We start from the raw sequence: 7500 nt of genomic DNA, 5'->3' as shown, positions 1-7500 counted from the left end.
TATATATAAATATAAATATATATATATATATATATACACACATACCGTTCTTATTAAATGCTCATTCCTTAACTTGTGTTTTAGATGGACTAATTAGTACTATAATTAGTTGCACTGATAAGTTTTTTTTTTATTATTTAAATGATACTCGTTTATTATTTCGATTTTCCTCATATAATTTAAGTATCTAATAAGTGTTGAGGTGACCTGGCATAATACTTAAACTAGCAACTAGTAAAAGGTTTCGGAATCCGAATCGACCTATGTCCCGTTGGCTGACTCGAGCTCACTCCTTGGCTGACTCCGACCGCACCGCCACCTGGCTTTCAGTCAGCCACTCCGCCATATTATACAGCTCGGCTAAGTATTTTATATTGAGGTATTTTAGACATTCCAGGATGTTTAGGTTAGGAGTAGGATTGTGTTTTGTTTTTCTAATCTATATATAATAATGTATTATTAATGTACATAAAAAAAAAAGTGAATATAGTTACTTTGTTCATCCATGTGTTTTCTTTTTACCCGGACAAAAGTTTGAACTTGCTATGGGCACCAGATAATACCCTAGACTTTAAATGAGCCATAACAACTTGTTACATCCATACTTGCGCATGCGTAGCCATCTATCGGTAAATTTGACAGTTACGTTGCTGCAGTAATCATTGTTCGTTTCGGATGTGAACTTTGTTTACAGTGTTACTTGTGTTACCGATTTTCAAAAGCATTCCGGTAAAAACGATATTTTACTGAAATTGGTACTCAGTAATTAATTCAGTAATATGCAGTAACTGTGCTCCTCTGCAAGAATACGTCATAGTTTCGCCAACTATCGCAATGCTTATATTTGTAAGAACCCTCCGGGGGTACAATGGGCCAGGGATAAATATGATAAAATCAAAATAAAAGCTTAGGCCTAAAAAACAAAGTTAAAGGACTAAAATAAAGTAACACTGAACCCTGAAGATAAATACAAAAAAAAAAAAAATATATACATTTAACAATAAAACACTGAAGGTTTTTTAAATACTGGGCTTCCCCGTTTTCCTTTATACTGCCCTCATTTTCTGTGATGGCATATGTTAAATGTGTACTTGTGACACCTACGAACGTAAAAAACATAAAATAGGAAGCCTGGTCACAACTCCTTAAGAAGAAAGGTAACATAAAAGAACTAAAACATTTTAAAACATTTACTAATAGATCGGCTTTGATAATATATAACAGTTGTACATTTCCAATAGTAATATTTCTAAAAGAAGAAGAAAAAAAAAGCCTTATACACACTTACCACTACCAATAATAGTAAAAAAGGGGGTGCCTTGGATCTCTGGCTTAGAGGAGCATTGCCTGCGCATATTAACTGTCTCGAGAGCTAGAGAGATGTCCGGCAAGTGTACCAGATTTTATGTGACCCCTGCACGACAGGTCAGGCCAGCGGAGATTGGTAAAAAAAAAAAAAAAAAAAAAAAAAAAGAGAAAAGAAACTAAGCATGGTCTAACAGGCCCTTAACAAGGTAATTTTGGGGTTCATCATGATTGCATTCGATTAAAACATTAAACTACGAATATTAGATGTAAAAAGGGCTGAACATAAAATGCATAGATAAAATGATTTTCACACTAAAAGTTGAGCAGGTAAAATAAAATTAAATAAAAGAGTTAAAATAAAGGTATTTATCTCGCCTTAATTAGGGATACCTGGCGGGAAGGGTGAAACAAGGTCGTTTACCCTGAGGTGATCCGCAAACAGCTGGGGATGCTTTTAAAGGCATATGGTAATGTTTATTCATTTTTTACAATTAAAGTGAGAAAAGGTTCACTACAAAATCGCCTACATCCCCAAGCCCCCCCCCCCCTAAAAAAATAACCCCGAGGTTTTTGGTTTGAGTCTGACGGATGCGGGCCTGTTGTAAACATTTACTAACTACACTCTGTAACCAGTGTTATTTTAGTCACGAATCCAGTGTGCCAGCTGCATTCTTAGCAAGAGTAACGGCACTAGATATTCGTATAATGATGGCTGTAAAATTATATTAGATTCATGGTATTTAGTATGACACGAGCAAATCGTACATGGTAATAATGGTATTAAACTGACGGAAAATAGGAAATGTCGAATAAAAGTGATCTCGAATATAAAGCAAAGCTGTTAACAAGTAGCGGTGATCTAGCAGATACATTGATTTTTTATTGTAAATATACTAGAACACAAAAATAATGGAGATCTAGAAATAACAAACGAAGAAACCATCAACCCTTTCCTTGGGAGAGCTCGAAGGGCAGGCACAATCAGCAAGTTTGATTGTTAAATAAAGTTTGTGACGTCCAGTCTTTTTGAAGACTTCTTTAGCTCATCGAACTAATTCAGGACAAGTCTAGTATTCTTGTCGGTAATTCTTTACAGTATGGACGCACTCGCCAGAGACAAAGTCCCCAACTCCACGTCACAACAATCTTTGTTGACGATTGTGCGTGTCCTTCGGGCACTGCCCGAGGGGAGGGTCGATGGGGGGCCCGGAAAACCTTCACCTCAGTATGGGAAGATAAATCTAAAACTCGAGACCACCGAGAGGACTTCGGTTGTGAGCAGCGATTTCCGCGATCTTTTCTCCTTATTTACTGTTCGTTTCTGTATTACCGTATTTTACACTTCCAATTTATGTTCCAAGTTTGATTATTTAACGATTATGAGAAGTCCCCCTTCAAATATTAGGTTTTCTATGAATGCAATGGACTAGTTTCGTTTTCTGTGAATATTATATTTTACGGGTAAACTATGTCAAATTTTAGTGATTCGGTCAATTTGAATTATGAACTCTAAATAAATAGCGTGGTAGGACAAACAAACAAACAAACAAACAAAAAAAGAAACTGTTGTTTGATTATTAGAATTGTAGGTACTAGTGTAGTTGTAATAATATTGCGCAGGTTTTATTTCTTTATTTGATTATATTAATTTATAAGTATTCTTAACCCAATGTGCGCGGTTGGCAAGGCTACATCAATGAGTCAGCTATTAGCCTTCTTTATCTCGTTTGTTTACCCTTTTCCTTCATTTTTTATAAAACTTCACTTTATTGTTTTATTGTCTTTGATGTTATTAATAATTTAATAACAGTTTAATAATCATATCAATAAGAATTATATTAATGTCAATATTAGTAGTATTGGAAAGAAAAACGCATTTCCCCGCCAATTCAATGAATTGGGAAATCAGGATCGGTCACTAGGGCCAACTGATAGACTCCTTGCTGCTGAGCATACTTGGGAGCCATTTGTATGTAACAAAACTCACTAAAACCTATTTATGACAAATTTGATAAATTATTAGAGTATCTAGGAGATCACTGTTGTGTTTGGTGATGGTACTATTATATGGAGAAAAGAGTGGACAGAAACGAAAAGCAAAACTAACTTAAATTAAAGTGAACGGTTCAGTAATGCCAGTGAACGTCATTAATAAACCTCTTAAGGTTGTGCAGAATCTACAAAACTTCACAATTTCTTCAAAATTACCCTAATAAGGAATTCTCTCTAGTTGGCAGTGGTTCCGGGGTACTAAACCGGCCCTCTTTGCGAGTTCATTTTCCTCCAAAGTAATATTCTGTGTATTCCTGAAACTCAAACTAACAGACATTGTGAGTGTGCTAGTGCAGTCTTATCACTTTTGCAGCTAAGAAAATAATGAAGTATCTATATTTGTACATTTCTAAAGGATATACGAACTGTAGATAGATAGAAAAAAATATAATATGAGAAAAAGATCTTATTGACATAACTTTAATGTGTTTTTTGAGGAATTATTATTTAAATTATTTCCATGTTTGTCTACTAGATAATAACACGGCTATACTTTGTAAATTGGAGTACTGTCTATTATTGTTTAATTTATTTATATATTTATTTCTTTTATCAATTCACTATCTGCCCGTTTGTATGTTGCATGATGATATACACGATGTGCAGTATCATTAAATATTCATTTTTGCTTATTGAAACAGAGCTTTGTAACCCTTAACAAGTAGGGTAATGGCCGTGGAAGCGTTCAACATTGTTATTTTCCGCATAAATATTACATCCTTAGCGGCTGTTAATAAACAGTTAATGGACAACAAGTATTGTTTAATTTGGACGGATACACACAAATACAAACGCATAGCTAATCATAGCTTGTCTTATAAATAACTTAAAAATATTAAAACTTACAACGATTAATTAAAAGTAACAACCTTTAACAAAAAAAAAAAAAAAAAAAAAAAGTCAATCCTTACATAACACACAATTCTCTCATACCCAGTTAAGGAAGGATTGAATACTTTCTCTTAAAACCAATATATGCTAATTACTTATAACCTTTATCAACCGATGCCTTTAAGGGTAACAATCTCCTCTTTGTTGTTTAACAAGTACTATGTATCTATAAAATTATTTTGTTATAAGATGACATGATATTTATCACTGCAAACTCAATATAAAATCAAATTTATATAATGACTCTAGTTGTATATCATGTATCTCTAAAATGATTTTGCCATTTTCCAACACATAATCAAACTTAGACAACGACAATCTTCATCTAAATAAATAGCTTGTCATTACTATTTTAAGCTAATGACATACAAGAATTCCACATAACATTTGCATTTTGAAAATAACCTCGAAGGAATCACGAGGATATCAGATGATAGCTTTAACATTCCTCGGTCGTCTTTTTAAACGGCCGTTCTTGTACAGTCGGTGTCTGTGAGGGCTGATGGGGATGAAGCCGGGTTTCAGCGTCGTTCTCATTTTCTTGGTCGTTGTTGTCGTTGCCGTGGTTGTGGGTTGTTTCGTGGTGGTAGTTGTAACTGTGGTTGGTATTAGAGTTGTGGTTGGTACGTCTGTTGTGGTTGGTACTTCTGTTGTGGTTGGTACGTCTGTTGTGGTTGGTACTTCTGTTGTGGTTGGCATTTCTGTTGTGGTTGGCACTTCTGTTGTGGTTGGTACTTTTGTTGTGGTTGGTACTTTTGTTGTGGTTGGTACTTCTGTTGTGGTTGGTACTTCTGTTGTGGTTGGCATTTCGGTTGTGGTTGGTACTTCTGTTGTGGTTGGCATTTCTGTTGTGGTTGGTACGTCTGTTGTCGTTGGTGCTTCTGTTGTAGTTGGTACTTCTGTTGTGGTTGGTACTTCTGTTGTGGTTGGTACGTCTGTTGTGGTTGGTGCTTCTGTTGTGGTTGGTGCTTCTGTTGTGGTTGGCATTTCTGTTGTGGTTGGTACGTCTGTTGTGGTTGGCATTTCTGTTGTGGTTGGTACGTCTGTTGTGGTTGGTGCTACTGTTGTGGTTGGTACGTCTGTTGTGGTTGGTACGTCTGTTGTGGTTGGTACTTCTGTTGTGGTTGGCATTTCTGTTGTGGTTGGTACTTCTGTTGTGGTTGGCATTTCTGTTGTGGTTGGTACGTCTGTTGTCGTTGGTGCTTCTGTTGTGGTTGGCATTTCTGTTGTGGTTGGTACTTCTGTTGTGGTTGGTATTTCTGTTGTGGTTGGCATTTCTGTTGTAGTTGGTACGTCTGTTGTGGTTGGTACTTCTGTTGTGGTTGGCATTTCTGTTGTGGTTGGTACTTCTGTTGTGGTTGGCATTTCTGTTGTGGTTGGTACGTCTGTTGTCGTTGGTGCTTCTGTTGGTTGGTACGTCTGTTGTCGTTGGTGCTTCTGTTGTAGTTGGTACTTCTGTTGTGGTTGGCATTTCTGTTGTAGTTGGTACGTCTGTTGTGGTTGGTACTTCTGTTGTGGTTGGTACCTCTGTTGTGGTTGGTACTTCTGTTGTGGTTGGTATTTCTGTTGTGGTTGGTACTTCTGTTGTGGTTGGTACTTCTGTTGTGGTTGGCATTTCTGTTGTGGTTGGTACTTCTGTTGTGGTTGGTACTTCTGTTGTGGTTGGTACTTCTGTTGTGGTTGGCATTTCTGTTGTGGTTGGTACTTCTGTTGTGGTTGGTACTTCTGTTGTGGTTGGTACTTCTGTTGTGGTTGGTACTTCTGTTGTGGTTGGTACTTCTGTTGTGGTTGGTACTTCTGTTGTGGTTGGTACTTCTGTTGTAGTTGGTACTTCTGTTGTGGTTGGTACTTCTGTTGTGGTTGGTACTTCTGTTGTGGTTGGCACTTCTGTTGTGGTTGGTACTTCTGTTGTGGTTGGTACTTCTGTTGTGGTTGGTATTTCTGTTGTGGTTGGTACTTCTGTTGTGGTTGGCATTTCTGTTGTGGTTGGTACTTTTGTCGTGGTTGGTGCGGCTGTTGTAGTTGGCACTTTTGTCGTGGTTGGTAAGTTTGTTGTGGTTGGTACGTCTGTTGTGGTTGGTATGTCTGTTGTGGTTGGGACGTCTGTTGTTGGTACTACTGTTGTGGTTTGCATTTCTGTTGGGGTTATTTTCGTTGTGGTTGGTATATCTGTCGTAGTTGGTATTACCGTCGTGGTTGGTATTGATGTGGTTGGTACTTCTGTTGTAGTTGTGTCTATCGTGGTTGGTATTTCTGTTGTAGTTTTAGGTATTACCGTCGTGGTTGGTATCTCTGTTGTGGTTGGTATTCTTGTGACTGGCAATTCTGTTGTCATTTCTGTCGTTGGCGGGATTTCTGTAGTGGTTGGTAATTGGGCTGTGATTAGCATTTCTGTTATGGTCGAAAATTCTGTAGTTGTTACAAAAAATATCCCAGTGGTTTCAGCTGTCATTTCGAGTAACAGGCAATCAGTCTTAATATCTGTACACACTAAACGACAGCGTTACCGACATTACTGCACGTTTTCTGTGTTCAGCGGGATTATACAGAGAACGGGAATTCTAAGGTAAACAAAAGTAATGTAAGGCTTTTTCTGGTCCGAAGGGAAACTGAACGTTTTAATTTTCCCAGAATGAGTCATGGGTAGGAGGGCTAAATACCAAACAGGACATTCGTTAGAATTGAAATAGCAATAATTTATAATCATTATCTCCGTCCAAAGAATATTTGTTTTGTTTTATTTCAATTATAAAGGAAATCTACGGAATTTATATGATGAGTTGTTTCAAGGAAAGAATGAAATGCTTCCCTTCGTGAGAAGAGAGCTGATTAGAGTCTTTTGTGTAAAGGCCGGTTTACACGGCGCGGCTTTCGACGCTAAATGCTAACTTCTTTTGTCGCTAGCTTATTGCACTTCCATAGCTAATTTCAACCTGATAAGGACGCAAGCGATAAGCCGTTTGCATGATGCTGGAAAAAAATGAATTCATGCAGTCCCAGACGCCTTGGCGTTGCATGAGGACGTGCTGCCACCCGCTGTTGTCCTTTGTACAAGGGAAATCGAAGCTAAAATGCGTGATTCTGTTGTGAAAAAACCGCTTTACATATCTGTATGGGAACGAAAGTCCTAAATGTCTTTGTGATATTTGTCCATCACGTCTTTCAACTTAATGTTCCATATGATGGGTTAGTTTTCAATAATCTCAAGGAGGGTGAATATTCCATTTCCATTCAGTCGGGTTAGTTTTG

The sequence above is a fragment of the Penaeus chinensis genome, chromosome 12, assembly GCF_019202785.1.
Source record: "Penaeus chinensis breed Huanghai No. 1 chromosome 12, ASM1920278v2, whole genome shotgun sequence".
Taxonomy (NCBI): Eukaryota; Metazoa; Arthropoda; class Malacostraca; order Decapoda; family Penaeidae; genus Penaeus; species Penaeus chinensis.
The sequence above is the reverse complement of the archived record's forward strand: the minus strand, read 5'-3'. Positions refer to the sequence as shown.